Source organism: Pseudomyrmex gracilis, unplaced genomic scaffold (assembly GCF_002006095.1).
Source record: "Pseudomyrmex gracilis isolate BER0280 unplaced genomic scaffold, ASM200609v1 scaffold_12, whole genome shotgun sequence".
In the NCBI taxonomy this organism is placed as follows: Eukaryota; Metazoa; Arthropoda; class Insecta; order Hymenoptera; family Formicidae; genus Pseudomyrmex; species Pseudomyrmex gracilis.
The window spans coordinates 683,575-697,745 of record NW_018020596.1 but is presented as its reverse complement, the minus strand read 5'-3'; the positions used below and the strand labels follow the sequence as shown (position 1 = coordinate 697,745).

The window sequence follows — 14,171 nt, the reverse complement described above, 5'->3', positions numbered from 1 at the left end:
ATATTCTTATTAATATTACTATTTAGAGGATTTTTTTCTTAAAACAAGAAACTCTTCTTGGCGCCTATTTTAGTATAAAATATACTTAAAGTAAGTGGGATATCCTCAAAACAAGAATACAATTTTTTCGGTGTAGAATTTTTTCGTTTCACTGAAATAGGCGATCGTTGAAAACGATTTCACATCACGATCGTAACCTTTCCCGCTCTCCCAGCCTGCGCTTGCTCAGCAAGGATTTAATCCAGAGGATATCCCCGGCAACGTTCGCGGAAAGCGAACGCGGCGAGGCAGGATGCGGTCCAGGATGCACTTCCGGCGGCACTGATTCCGCTGGCAAACCGGTCCCTCCTTCCTCCGCGTCCCCCGCGCGTCCTGTAATGCAAGCCTTGCTCTCGCGTAACACACGGGAACGGAACTCGCGATCAAATGTCGATGCCGAAGTCTCTCTCTCTCTCTCTCTCTCTCCCTGCAATCTCTCTCTTGCAATTCTCGTGCACCCATTTCCTGCGACCTATATCCGACACACGTGTATGCGGTTAAGGTTGTTTGTACATTGCGTAGATAATCTCAGTTCGCGCTCGATAATTCGTCGAGTACGTGCGACTTGACATTGTTTAGAAATTTCCCGACAAAAGTCCACACGAGATCCGATTCGTGTATTCTGTTCTCTCTCTGCAAAACTTGTGAAATATAATCGACGTTCAATAAAAATTGACTGTTTAAACAGTGAATTTAAAAAATTGCGTCGCGTCGCGAAAAGTGCGCTAAAAGCTCGATACAAATTAACAGAAGAAACTGGCAATTTTACAAGATTAAACCGTCAATATATACTCTGTATATTTTTATACACAGTTTTTATTTGCACACACACACACACACACACACACTGTATTTCAATATACCTGCTATTTGAATCGAGTAAATAGAAACTGAACACACACATAAATGCGATTTGAAGCGATAAGCAAACACCCTTTGCGCGCGACGCGTTTTGTTTTTTATCATATTGAGATATTCTCGATATACGTACGCGATCGCAAAGTTTCATTTCGCAAATTTCATATCGCGCGATTTGTTCGTACGCCTTCGTGAGACGCGTGTGCATAAGTTCTCACGCGACACGTGCGCGACGGACGACCGACGGCGACGCGACCGATCGACCGTGTCATCGTATCGACCCGCCGCGACGAGGATACACGCGAATAAATCTGCAAGCGACCCCGCGCGCAGGATATCCGCGTTGGAGACTTCCGTGCCGCGCTTCCGGGCCGCGTGCTGCTGCAGCTTTCTCGTCGGAACGGTCTATTTTGGGTAATCAGACCGGCTTCGCTCGGTGAACCCGCTGTTCTGAACCTCGGGATTCTGTTTTAACCGGGAACGATTTCGACGAAATTCGGCTTCTCGCTTGGCTAATGAAGCCATTTGCATCGATCGCGGTGTGCGACAGATAAAAGTAAAAAAAAAAAAAAACAAAAAGAAAACGACGCTATTCAATTCCGCGCTGAGAATGTAATTTTTTTCTGAACAATAACGGAAAGTCGAGTGGGGGAGAAAAATTGTGAAATAAAACCTATCTTTATGCAAATGTGCCATATAAAAATTCGTTTACGTTTAATCGCGTTAACGAACTAATCTTCCCGCTTGCGTTAGAAGAATGTCATAAGACACGGATCTTAATATAACGCAACGAGATTTTCTCCTCCGTAAGATTTTCCGCATTTGCGTTATACGCATTTGTGCGCTTATGTTCCCGTAACAAACAAAATGTAAGAGGTAGTACGCGTCGAGGGGATTTGCGTACGCGACAGCGATTCTCGTCCTCCTCCTCCTCCTTGGAGATTTTAAGTTCGGACATTAAACCACCGCCGGTGTAAACGTTCTCGGGACAGATTAAGAGGATTCCGCGACGCGGAGTGAACGCAACTCTACGGGAGTTTAAACGACCGCGAACGAACGCAACGACCCACCATCCCCTCCGTCGAGTGCCCGACCCCGTCTTTTCCGACGAGGCCGACGTTTGCGCACGTACCTCCCGCCCGAGTGCTTCCGCGGTATAATCTCATTCGCAAGACCAGTCAGCTGCCGACAGTCAGATATCGACGAGCCGATGACATCCGATCGACCGGCGACGGGAATGACATTACTGACGAATCTCGTTACCGCGCGCCGATGTAACGACGTTGCGTTTCCGCGCTTTATATATCTATTTCGCGCTCCCGTTCGTTTGCTTCGCTGTTTCAACGCAAAGCTACGCGGAAACGTAGCTCCGCGGAATTTCTCTAACAACCCCCTCGTTGCGAGAGCGACGTTCGCGTGTGTGTTTCGCAAATTTGTCACTCGACGTTTGAAACCTCCGAACGTTATTGCGCATTGCGAAAACTCGTTCAACAGTTTCGCGCATTTGTGTTGAGACGTCGCTTTTTCAAATTGTTACGAGATAATTTGCACAGTCGACTGAATTATATATGATAATTAAAAAAAAGTATTTATGGCACCGTGTTCGGCTGTGTTTGTCGTTTCAATTTATTGGAAAAAGACTACCAGTTTCCAGCTATCACATCTCCGAAAAAATAAAAGAAACCGCATGTATGCACGCATGAACTCTCTCTTTCTCTCTCTTTCTCTCTCTCTCTCTCTTTCTCTGTCCCAGATATTCTCTTGTATTACAATACAATCGCAAAGGCCACAATAACGTTGTTACCAATTACACGGCCGAACGACGATTGCCCGAACGGTACGCAACGGTGACCATTGCGTGAGCGTATTCCATTATGAACGCTCGGCCGGACGGCTGGCGCATTATTAAACTATTCGCAATTAACTCGTTCCCCTCCAGCGTTCACTTTGTCCCGTGAAAATTTCGTTCGCGACCGATAGCGCGGCCACCGGAGAGGAGAATCGCAAAGAGAGAGAAAGAGAGAGATTGCGCCGCTGCTCAAACTATCCGTCATTCATGCATTCGGTTTGACGGCGCAAGCGCGTGCCTTATTTAAAGTATGGTACAACCCCCCGTTATGTCACAAAGCCGTTTGCAAGCCGATTAACTTTGCCTAAGTTGATTACGGCGCTCGGCGGTTTTACCTTCGCACCCACTACGCGCGCGCGCATTAACCGCAATTACACCCGGTGTGTTGTCCACCCTAACTGCGCCTCGCATAATAAAAGCACGCACATTTCCCTGGCGAGACGCGCGCGATCCAAATAAAGACATTATTATATGTATACATATTGCGCGCACCGAGAACCAGAGATTTCGCGAAATGTATGTGTGACCCGCGCACAAATGTTATGTGTTTAACAAAATCAAGTTTATTTCTTTTTTTTCTCAAAGAGACTATTTTTAAGCGACGTTAATTCCAACTTTCGTATCTATGACTTGACAAAAAAAAAAAAAGAGCAAACGTCAGCGAACGAAACGACGTTAACACGCGAAAGAATAAGCGATGGTTCTGTGTACGGGGCGAAAAAAAAAAAAAATCAGCGAGTGATACCGCATGATGAAAGAACGGCACGTCGGTGTGCAGTGGGAAAAGTGTAACAAGGGCGGCCGGATCGACGCGTATAACGAAAGAGTATAACGGCAAAGGGCTCGCTGCGACGCGCGTTTCGACACTCTGATTGGTTTCGCATCAGATTCGCAGACAGTTCGAGTCGCCACTTGATTGGCACTCGCCAGCGGGGTCGAAATTTTTGGCGATTTTCGCGAGCGAGTCGAAATGGTTCGAGATCGGATAGTTTCGGTTTTCACAGATCGGAAAGTGGTGGGCGTCGCTCTCGGGAGCGGACGGCTTTCTCCCTCCCTCTCGTTCAATGAGAACGCGAGATTCGCGAAACAGGCCAGTAAATTTCCCGTCCAATTTGAATGTACACGATTTGCGTGGTCCCTGTTTCCCACCGAATGTTTACGCACACACGCGCGCGCGCACACACACACACACGCACACACACGAGTTTGTCGAAACATACGCTCTATATCGAAGCGGACCACCCAGTATGTACGCAGCTAAAGTGCGAAAAGTCACGTGCATAACTTTCCGGCGAAATTCTCGATTCGATGACTTTGACGAGAAATATCGTTTTCAAAACTGAACAAGACGTTTATTTATATCGCTTACGTACGGAACTGTATTTTATTTGTGTGTATTTTAAAAATCGCGCAAATTCGATTGAATTTTCGAATCGCCCCGAAAACCTCGCTGCCCACTTTGTTTGAACGGTCAACGCGCGCGATCGCTTTCACCAGCCAGGAAATATAATGAAAAATCCCCCGGTTTCCTAAATCCCCAGTGTCATCGGGACAATGAGAGTGAGCGTATAGTTCTTTCACTGTAAACAAACAGTCATCCGCCGCGGCGGTTGTATGACACGCAATTTGCCGGATGATACCGTGTAAATATTTCAAACAGAGCGTTATATTGGTGTATCTGTATCGCATCTCTCTCTCCCGCAGGCACAAAAATGGCTCGCCTTGATTTTTTTTTTTTTTTTTTTTTTTTCGGTATCCTGCTCCGGGGCTGCGGCCTGCGCGTAGCTTGTTAAATAAAAATGCAAACCAAAATACACGAAGGGGGTGAGGGGAGGGGACAGAACACAATTTGCGAAATCGAATTGTTACGCATAAACAGTTTAAACGGAGTTTGCAACCTTGCTTGATGCGCGATATAGCGAATCGGCTCGATGCATACGAATGATCGAATGCGTCGCCCGTTCGATGCGCACCGCGCATTTACATACAACGAACCCGTTGCATGCAACACTTGTGTGCACCGGCACACCGCCATCGGCGGCGGTTGTTAGCATAAATACGTATTATGCGACCGAGAGAAAGAGAGAGAGAGAGAGAGAGAGAGAGAGAAGGAGAGAAGTTACTCGTGCGTTAACGCACAAAGTACCGTGGGCGCAAATCGATTCGATAAGCAGGGATCATTGGTACGCATTTTATGCAAAATTGCCGTTACGCAGAAATGAATTCCAAATTCATAGAGAAGAGAGAGAGACGCGAAATCGCGTAGGATTGTATCGAGGTTTCGGTGCGCGTTTAATCTTGTAAACCGGCGACATCAGGAGAGAGGCTACGTCTCGCATCAAAGTGAAATTGAAAATTTAGTAACGCAATAACAATGTAACACGCAAAATCTATTGTTTTGCATATACCGACACTTCGTATATTCGGTTTATTGGCCCTTCAAACTATTTTGACATATTGTTTTGTTGTTCGCAATAACAAAATTGTTCCCAATTAACAAAATAAACAAATAACTGTGTATATTAACTGTGTACAGCTAATATTATTTACTTGATGTCATTCGTCCAGAATCAGATACTGGCCGTTAAAGCAACTACAGAATACTCGCTGATGATACAGATCTTAGTGAATTTGACCGCGCGCCTATCGGATTACCGCTTACATAATATCGGTTTTCACTCGCAAATTCTCTCTCTCTCTCTCTCTCTCTCTCTCTCGCGACATAATTAGATGTTGTTCCCAGAGAACGTTACGCTTCTTGGTTGCTTTGCCGGCAACCATGAAGACGCTCTGTTTCAAAGGAGCAGAGTTTCTCCCGCAAGAAAATCAGAATCCCGTGACGGAATTAAATTGTAATTCCATCTTATTAGGCGGATAGCACACAAAGAGAGAGAACTGAATCACTTGGTGAACAAGAGATTTTTAAGAGATTAACAAGGCATGTTTTAAAGTAATAATCACTCGAAGTCGATATACGTCGAAATAATCAAATAATCGAAAAAGAAAAACATATGCTGACGACCTTCTTTGGGTTCTTGTTCCAAAACTGAAACAATCTTGTTGTTTTAATAGATTTTACACGATAAAATATGTTCAATTTGGCACAGAAAAGCTCGAAACGTTTGTTAAGACAAATCACCACAACGCGTGCGAATCGAAAAAAAAAACATATACGCACGCTTGCTTTGCAAATGACAAATTATCGCTCGCGTTGATGAGGATACAAGCAGATGCATCTCTCCTTCGAGGGCTGAATTCACGAACACCTTGGAATTAAGCGATAATCCAACGGTCATTTCACATGTCTGTATGCGTGTGATACATTCGATGACCGAGGGAACGTTCTCGTCGTACACATCCCCAGTGATTATAGAACCCATTAATGTAATAATTGGCAGGTATCAATGATCGATGATTATGGGATTACGGTCGAAAATGGACTAATCATGGTGATGTATGCGCGGGAACGATCTCAATCGAGGCGTCGGAAATGTAAGCGACACGATGTTTCAACGTCGCGCGACACCATTGAAACAAAATCTATCAATTAGCGCAAATGCATCACGACCGGGGGAGGGGGGGAAAGAAAGAAAATCGGTTTTAGCATGAGGACGTGTTTCGTCATTAGGACAGATTGGGGATGTCTTTGGCCGCGTTGTGATGACATTTGCAATGTAATACTCGTAAAACGCGCTGACGAGAAAGAAAAACGCAACAAAGCCGCGGCCATCTTCTTCGACGTGCGAATTGTGCGTATTGCTCATGTGATATAGTCGCATTTCGATGTAACCACCTGTTGCGGAATGACAAAGCTCCACGTAGGTATATTAGGCGATGTCTAATAACACTAATTCATCGCGCAACCAAATGCTATGAACGCTAATGGCGGACGATCGCGGGCAATGCACGTGTGAAACTGTAAATTGAAATTACGCGCGACGCAGTAAGATATCTATTATAGACATAGACCGTAGCGTAAAAATAGTTTCAAATATGTGTGTGGAAAAAAATTTTCACGATGCAATAGTGAAAACAAAATCAAAAACATATCATTTTTTCCTTCTCAACTGTATTGCTACAATATTTACAGTCGCACAGACAGAGCTTTAATAACAAAACAAAATAACAAAAACTTGTTTTTGTTGACGTCAAAAATCACGCGACAAATCACGAGAGAGACAATGCGAAGGTATACGGGGCTCGGAGACGACACGTTGAACGAACTTTTTGCGGTCGAGGACAACCGCCGCTCGTATAATCGGTAAACACCTTCGGTGCTCGCGCGAGCGGAACACGAGCGAGAGAACACCGTGTGGTGTCTTCCGGGCGAGTTACCATTTGCGCGACGACCGACTGTCCGTTCAAGTCGTAAAACGTCACGTCACGCTAATTCGCGGACAGTCCTACGCTAATTGTATGTATGAGAAAGCAATGACGCGCTGGGCGAACCCTCGTTCAAGATTCCCCGTTGCTCTTTGTTTGGTCGTGGAGTGACTAAGAGTGACATGAAAATGAGAGACGGACGCTGTTCCGGAAAGAAGAGTTCGTTCGTTTTTCGTTCCGCCAGGGATCACCTACGCACTTTTATCTGCAACTACGTCTTATTATTGCTAATGCGTTATTCATCTGCAAACGAGTGCGTATCGAATGTCGCCGAGTGCAGTTGCGTGGGTGCCGTTAGAACGGTTTTGCTTATTATACGATTTTACGTCGAGAGAGCAAGCTCGATTTTGTTTTTAATTAATAATAAATTATTTTTTTTCCGCGATCGTCGATTTTAATTAGAAAGAAACGTGAATTGATCCTCTTCGATTGGAGAACTGGGTCGCGGCTCGCTGTCGATTGTGACGCGCGCGTGCACAGATTGATACGCGCTGACATTATCCTCGAAATTCGAGCGTTAATAATGATCGAGCGGAGGGTTACCCTTATTTACGGGGCGAGCTTAATAAAACGTAATCAACAATAATGACGCGGGCAACGTAATTAGCTCTCAAGTTGGTTCCGCAAACCGCATTCACGCTGCGAACTAATCTGCGAGAGTGGCCGCGCGCGGATTTAAATTACGCGGCCGGAATTATACATATTTCCGAAAATACACATACGCGTTTCTTCCCCAGAGAGACAGTTTCTTTTGTATCTCGTCAGTATGTTGAAAATTTCTCGACACATTTTCGAAAAGGATCAGATTATTACTACGTATATGTTATTATATTTCTTTTTTTTCCATTTACATTATGGAAGTTGTCTGATAAAATCTGCATTTTACTGATTTACAGCACACGCGTATCGGGAGATATTATTTTCGCTTGCATATTTAATTGAGGAGCGCGGAGATTTAAAATTAACATGAAATATTAAATTCATTTCCGAATATTTAATATTATCATTTAATATTGTATTATGATTATTATATAAGCTCGATTTGCTGTTATACATGTATATCGTATTTATACACGCACACATACATTTTACATTCCACAAATGTATTACAAAACTATTTAATAATTAGACGCATTCTCCATATTAGAGCAATTAAATTTTGTTATAATCATATGCGCGTATACATATGTGTTATTTATTTTAGGAAAACGATAAGAGTTTATCATATATTCGCGCGATACTTATTATAATTATTCCGTAACACGTTCGATACGATCTCGTTCGAATCGATTCTCACGCTGATTTATATCCGAAAACGACTGTGCTGAACTATCGATTGCTACTAACCATACGTGAGCCGCGAATTTCAGCCGCCCTCGGAACTTTTTGGCCTCACGCAGAATTGTAATGTATAATTCAGATAGGTGCGGAGGTTTGGCACGTTCAAAAGTTGGAACGCGGTGAGCTAATATCGAGTTTCGAACTATCCGCGGCCTCTCTGAACCATCACGCCGCTCTTATTAAATTTGTTTCAATTCGCTCGCGTTACTTATTGCATTTCTACGAGCGGCGTCAAACTCTCTCTCTCTCTCTCTCTCTCTCTTTCTCTTTCTCTCTCTCGACGATCGATGCTCCTCGCTGACTTACACACCGAAACCGGGGGAGAGGTGTACCTATAGATTTTCGTATATATTTTCCTCGAAACTGTATTTTACACGTAAATCGCATAACCGTGAGTTGTGCGCGCGCGCGGATTTAACGCGGATGCAAAAAAAAAAAAAAAACATTTAAATGCGCGCTTTCGCATTCCGCGCGCTCTTTACGATTAGTAATTCCATCTGGGTGTATTTTTTACGATTGCCCTGTAAAACGGGGCGCTCGAGATATATGTATACACACACACACAGCTTCTTCGGAAACGCGTTGACGAGGCAGTAACACGGAAATTTCGCTCTCCTTCCGTATCCTTAAGTACTATTCCGGGATTACCATTTAAATTCTTTGTTAAAGCCGAGCGGAAGTTGCAACGGCGAAGAAGTTGACGGAAAGGGAGAGAGCGCAGTTTGGAGAATCGCGTTCTCTTCTCTCTCTTTCTCTCTTCTCCTCTTCATGTACTAATTTGTCACAGTGAGAATTCAAGGATAGTCTAGTACGGGGGTGTGCAGTACACCGGCAACAAACCCGCCAAACTTGTAATCCCTCTCGAGGACTGTGATTTAGACAAGGCAAGAACTTTCCCCATGGACTTCGCGAGTCTACTCCCCGCGTCCGTTAAATCGCGCCGCTATCTTCTCCTAAACTTCTCCTTACACTGTAGTTACTGATTACCGAGAAAGAGTATTTGACACTTCTCGATATCGCGATTGTGAGAAGCTGAAACTCGTTAAAGAGAAATTCTAACTGAAATTGCAGTCATCTTTCGATTACAATTGTATAGAATTCTCAGTCGTTGTGTGTGTGTGCGTGTGCGTGCGCGTGCGTGCGAGTTGAAAATATAAATTTCGTGAAATTGTAAATACAAGAGAGAGAAAAACAGAAGAAGTATCCGTTCGAACCGCAACGTCATCATTAATTCAAACAAGCTTGTCTATTTCGGTCACTCACGGTCGGTCGGGCTTGCCCGGTAGTCTTGTAAATAAGAAAACGTACAGGCTCGTTAAAAGACGAGTCTGTCTAAGAAATTACGTTTTGCCCGGAGCGACGAAAGGTCAAGTGGGTTCGCATCTCGTATTACGACGACCGGCTTAACGAAGACGCGACTGAAACACCAAGTACTTTTTTCTCCGCGACAATGTAAGAGGATTTAAAGCTGAAAATCTTGTTTGTTTTTTTTTTTTTTTTTTTTTTTTTATCAGAAACGTTGTCGTATCGCGCGAATTAAAAGCAGCTGCGTTTGACGTTGCAATACGATGTGAAAATACGAGCAAATGCCTTCGAGATTCGATACGAAGATTTCACGGAGTTATACATGATAAACCGTTTGACTTTAAAAATTTAAGAAATGTTATCTATCGTCGATTGTCTTTTTTTTTTTTTTTTTTGATGATCTAATTTTCGATTTGGTCAACGTAGAATTTAGAATTCCATCAGTCGATAACGTGCGTTTCTAGAAAAAAAGTTCATTTGCTAGCTTTGATTTTACTAGAGGGAGTATTTATGAGAGAAACGTGAATTTTACGTTGACTTCACTGTGTGGCTCTCTAGTGTTAGAGCTATGTATCGTGGCCATTTAAATCCGTACCTAAAGGCTGTATTTTACTTTTAATAAAAAACAAAAAAAAAATTTGCTTTGGCAACTCAGAATAGATATGTTACACTCGTGCTTCCTTTATACGAGAGAGAAAGAAAAGAAGAAAAAGAGAAAGAGAGAGAGAGAGAGAGAGAGAGAGAGAGAGAGAGAGAGAGAGAGATGACAATGTGAAGAGAGAAATGACAATATTCCACGTGTCAGCGGTCCGACCGTATGATCCGTCGCGCGTATACAGAGACAGATCCTTCGTCTTCGCCTTGTGATTCGAAACGAATGAAAAGAAACTATACGTGTAAATACGTGCGACTATTTTCCTGTGATGTGTCGAGACGGAAAGAGCTTCGCTCGGTCGAGAGGAAGAGGAAAGACAAGCAGTGAAACAGATCCACAAATGCTTCCTGTTTCTCTTCTCGACCGACACTTTTGAAAAATTTTCACCAGGCGTGAGACGCCGCGGAAACCATTTTCGAAAGAAATAGAGAATGGTTTAAGTATCGCTCTTGCAGAGAATATCTGTGCGATAGGGAAGCGGCCCGTAAATTCCAAAGAGTTTTCGAACCTTTGCGCGCAAACGCGAATGTTGTGGACGCGCGACTTTTCTTTTTTATTTGAAGGCGCAAGGATAGTTTTACGTAAAAAAAAAAAAAAAAAAAATAAAACATCTTTCAGAGATTGCTTTTTTTCAATTTGTCTTTTTTTCACAACTTGTACCGCATATTGCGGTGTAAACACGTTGATAATACGGGCGACGAGAATTGAGGCGCTTTTTGATTTTTTTTTTTTTTTTTTTTTCATCGCACCTCTTCTTTCGTGAATTATAAGCGCATATAAAAACCGCATTACATTAAATCCCGTAATCAAGCTTGAGTGAAAAAACGCTTCATTGTTGTTGCTTCCGGTTTAATTATGCCGGAATGCATATTTATGAGAAAAACAGTGATGCAGATATTTCGTTGAATATTCTATTTTCGCGATATTAACGCGACAAATGTTTGGTAATAATTTGGTGACGCGTTCATAATAACGCGGCAAACATGCAAAAAAAACAGACCGTTTTCCCCTCCCCTCTCTCCCTCGGAGAATAAATTTTTTACCATTTCGTGCCGACAAGCACGTGTCGCGCATAATATGTACATATGCCATTTTTGTTACAATTATTTCTCAGTAATTTAGTAGCATGCGAGTTTTAACACACAGAAAACATCGGTGTGATATGAATTCTATAAATTCAATGTAAAGCGCGATGCACACGATTTTAATAAAACGAGTTGTGCGAACGTTGAAGTCTCGTCAAAGATTCATATGTGATCCTTTTGAAAGAGATTAAAATAGAGAATCGCGTTCTCTCGGGCAATGGAGAAAGAGAATATAATAATGAGGACACATAGAGAAAAGAAGCACAGTAGGAGAAAGAGATAATGAATCACCTCCTCCCTTCCTTTTTCCCTCCCTTCTCCCACGGTCGGTGGGAATATCATAGATACATCGCTATTCTGTTTTCCCCCGGAAAATCAATATCGGAGGTCGGCAGCGCCTCTCGGGGGTGAGGTGGCTCTCTCGTCGGAGACAAATCTCAGTGTCCGGAAAATCCTCGCCGGCCCGAGCAACCCCCGTAAAATTGCGCACGTCGTCTCTCTCGTTCAACGCCGCGTTGCGCCATTTTTCCCTTCACCTCCGCGAAGAGCTTCGGAGTTTTTCGCGTAAAGTGGCCCTGCTGCGAGGAGGAGAGGAATACTATCGTATTCGCAGGTCACGGGTAAAAGTCGGTGCAGAGAAAGCGAGAAGTTAACCTCCCTGACTACCCTCGTGCGAGACCTTGTAGCATGCGCTGTACGCTGCCTACATGTGTGTGTGTATGTGTGTGTGTGTGTGTGCATATACATCTCGCTGCGCCCATGATATAAGCTGCGGCGCCCGTTTCAAAATTCGTCCTTTGTAATGCGCACGCCACTTTCCACCGGAACTTAGTTTCAAGATCCTGCTCTTCGATCCTGCAGCTAGCGCGAATAACCAATCAGAATAAAAAGAAATCTTTTGCTCTTTTTGTCCTGACTGGTTGGTCGAAGCGCGACAACGAGCAATGAAAAGCAGTAGTACAACGGTGCAGATGTAGAGGCGTTATTGCACTGTGTAGCATAAAATAATTTTAATCAGCTTTAACACAAAATTGCCATTTTAATATTGCAAAATATATTTTCGAACAATTTTTATAATTACGCGGCAGGTTATTTTAGTACAGCTAGTGCAGAGAAATGAAACAATAGGTTTGTTTTAACGGAGATTTCTCATATATTATTTTACAAGCACGTGGTTCTTTTACTCCGTTAGCAACGCCGTTCCAAAATCAATTCAAGCCGAGACCCGATTCAGTCCGATTTTTTCACTTGATAAACTTGACTTGATAAAAAGACCTTTGACTTGAAAGAGACCAAATTACTTTATTATTTAAACATATACTTACATAATACGCGATTTTTTTCCTTGTAGCTTCGATCTTTTTTTATGTCTGTATTTGTAAATTTTTCTTCTGTGAGCTTCTGTGTTTCCTTTTGTGTCGACTTGTCTACTTGTACAGCAAGAATGAATTCAGCCCACTGACTTTTCGCTTTTATTGTTGCACAAGCACAAGTTGCCAACTTTGGAAACTAATACAAGATTTTTAGAAAATCTCGCGCAAAAATCTTTTTTATGGTGAGGAAATAGCCAATTAGAGTTATGTTTGTTTTTGTGCATGCGCAGGTTTTTGGTAGATAAAGTGCGATCAACGCCTCACTACAAATGTTTTTCGTAGTTTCGAATCCGAAACAAGTTTCATTATTATATATACGGTATAACCTGTGGCATTAAAATATTACAAAAAAAAAATAAATAATTCCCATTTCTACAGTGCAAATCTATGGCAATGCAACAGAATTAACGTTAATGTTCTTCTTTTATCAAATGTAATTTTTTCATGTTTGTATAAATGAGTTTTGAGAGAAAAAGAAAGAGAAAGAGAGAGAATCGATATTTCATGAATAATTAAAATTACTAAATAAGTTTCAAGCATTTCCAGCGCGTTTCATCTCTCGTTGACCGATTTTGCTCGCTCGCAAACAGAATATCAGTCATTATGTCGCAATTAAAATTTAGATTTTTTTTATTTTTTAAACACATAATGCTATTTTCAAATTGTAAGAATCGTCACCAATATTTATTGAGAAAAAAATTCATTCATTCATTTGCAAAATTTTTGCAGTTTTATTTTTACAATTGCTTTTTACACGTGCAATTTTTATTTACGACATACGTGACGATAATACAATATTATACTCACTTATATTATTTAGGACTTAATGGTATGACTTCTGATTTGTGACTGCTTTGAACTTTGTTGGAAATCGGCTTTTATAGGTCTAGCATCGGCGTAGAAAACTCTTCTTATTTCTAGAGTTTTTCTCTATATGGGAATTTTAGAGAGCGTTTTGTTCTAGAGATTTTCTTTACATAGGAACTTTCGAGAACGCCTCTGATTAAGCTGCGTTTTAAATTAGCATTCCCGGATCAAAAATTATCTTCTATTAAAAAAAAAAAAAAAAAGAAAAAATCAAGATTACTTGATGGAAAAATATTTTCTCGAAGGAATTGTTGTGATGTCATGGTTAGTTTATGAAACTATAGGACATGAAACTATACGTAGTTTGAAAGTACTAGAATCTACGTGTAACGTCAGAACTGACCCAGACGACGGTCGCAAAATATATATCACAGCCCGCATATATAAAGCGTCTGCTGTAACCGAGAGACCGCTGC

At 42.2% G+C, this 14,171-nt stretch overlaps 1 protein-coding gene across 5 annotated transcripts in view; it reads left to right on the top strand.

The window, feature by feature from the left end:
* LOC109863763 (agrin-like) overlaps positions 1 to 14,171 on the top strand; it is a 409,371-nt gene that overhangs the window by 332,290 nt on the left and 62,910 nt on the right. The window contains exon 1 of one of the 5 annotated variants that reach the window (XM_020444290.1): positions 11,980 to 12,135. The exons of 3 other annotated variants lie outside the window; for them this stretch is intronic. The gene's annotated coding sequence lies outside the window, so the exon portion shown is untranslated. Of the gene's footprint in view, positions 1 to 11,979; positions 12,142 to 14,171 lie in introns of those variants that run through there. One more of the 5 variants, XM_020444287.1, reaches the window with a different exon arrangement.